Source organism: Otolemur garnettii, unplaced genomic scaffold (genome assembly GCF_000181295.1).
Source record: "Otolemur garnettii isolate 467f Iridium unplaced genomic scaffold, OtoGar3 scaffold00225, whole genome shotgun sequence".
Lineage (NCBI taxonomy): Eukaryota > Metazoa > Chordata > Mammalia > Primates > Galagidae > Otolemur > Otolemur garnettii.
Window position 1 is genome coordinate 564,753 of NW_003852620.1, and position 1,935 is coordinate 566,687.

Sequence of the window (1,935 nt, forward strand, 5' to 3'; positions counted from 1 at the left end):
ACCAAGCCAATAGTTCTATTTCTTGAACTCCAAAGGGACCTTACAATCTATTGCTTACCCTAGGTTTGTTTTTGCACCTTATAGATCTGAATTAGTTCTGGTTTGTGGCTTAGAATGGTCATGGGTCTATGAGAAAATAATACAGACACCCTGTCCTATGGAAAGAAAATGCCAGTACTCAAAATTACTATTTGCTTTGCAACAAATACCAGACCTCCACTCTACTGTTCAAAATTCTGAGTAACTAGTTTAAACTTAAAACATAAAATACGTACATATTTTCTACAAAAAGGTAAAGATGCAAGACTAAAAATCAGATAAAAGACAAATCACACCAAAATGCAGATTTGCCTTAAGCTAAGCTCTTCCTCCTGCAAACCCCAAACACCAAAAATTACGGTCTCATCACTAAGCATTTTCTGTCTAATATCAGTAAGAATTTAGGTAACTCGGTGGCACCTGTGGCTCAGCAGGTAGGGCATGGGCTCCATATACCAAGGTTGGTGGGTTTGAACCTGGCTCTGGCCAAACTGCAACAAAAAGGTAGCTGGGCGCTGTGGTGGGTGCCTGTAGTCCCAGCTATTCGGGAGGCTGAGCCAAGAGAATCGCCTAAGTACAAGAGCTGGAGGTTGTTGTGAGCTCGCTCCAGCTGTTGACTCCACTCTACTGAGGGCAACAAAATGAGACTGTCTCTTAAAAAAAAAAAAAAAGAATTTAGGTAACTCAGAAATATTACGGTTAAGATAGGCTTGACGAATTCCATTTTGAAACCTTTCTTTCTGGCAGGCAGGGTATAAAACTTTTTGTATCCAAGGTTTTACATTGAGCAACTGTCCTTTTGCTATTAGCCACAAGACTATCAAATAAGAAAAAAAAAAGATATTAAACAAAATAAACAGGATAAATTACTCAAAAAACTTTTCTTTCTTTTTTTTTTTTGAGACAAAAGCCTTACTTTGTCACCCAGGCTTCAGAGGAGTGCCATCAGCCTAACTCACAGCAACCTCAAACTCCCGGGTTCAAGTGATCCTCCTGCCTCAGTCTCCTGAATAGCTAGGACTACAAGTGCCTGCCACAACGCTCCCACTAATTTTTATATTAGTAGAGATAGGATCTCGTGCTCAGCTTGTTCTCGAACTCCGAAGCTCAAGTGATCCTACTACCTCAGCCTCCCCGAGTGCTAGGATTACAGGTGTGAGCAACCACACTGGGCCTATTCAAATTATAGGTCTGGAATTATCAATACACACAACATGGATGAATCTCAAAATTTATACTGATTAAAAGAAACCAGACCAAAAAAGATTATGCACTGAAAAACTCCATTTATATAAATTCTAGAAAATGCAAATTAACCTAAAATGTATACTCTAGTGAAAGCCTAGAGTTAGGAATGAAGGATTTTTAAAAAAGGTCACAAGCAAGGCCAGGCGGTGGCTCATGCCTATAATCTTATTAGCACTCTGGGAGGCTGAGGTGGGTGGATTCCTTGAGCTCAGGAGTTTGAGACCAGCCTGAGCAAGACCAAGACCCCAGTCTCTACTAAAAAGAGAAAAATTAGCCAGGCTCATGGTGAGTAGGCGCCTATAGTCCCAGCTACTCTGGAGGCTGAGACAGGAAGATCACGTGAACCCAGGAGTTTGAAGTCACTGTGAGCTAGGCTGATACCACAGCACTCTATCTTGGGCAACAGAAACTACAAAGGCCACAAGAAAACCTTTAGGAGTAATGGCTTCATGGGTGTTTTATGTGTATCAAAATCTATCAGATTGGCTCGGCCTGTAGCACAGTGGTTACAGTCCCAGCCACATACAGGCTGATGGGTTCAATCCCAGCCTGGGCCAGCTAAGCAACAATGACAACCACAGGGCGTTGTGGTGGGTGCCTGTAGTCCCAGCTACTTGGGAGGCTGAGGCAAGAGAATCACTTAAGGCT

General features: G+C 42.2%; 1 protein-coding gene across 2 annotated transcripts in view; it reads right to left on the reverse strand.

Annotated features, from left to right (window-relative positions):
• The window catches only part of RBM23 (RNA binding motif protein 23), a 24,575-nt gene that overhangs the window by 14,410 nt on the left and 8,230 nt on the right, over positions 1-1,935 (reverse strand). The gene's annotated exons all lie outside the window — the stretch shown is intronic.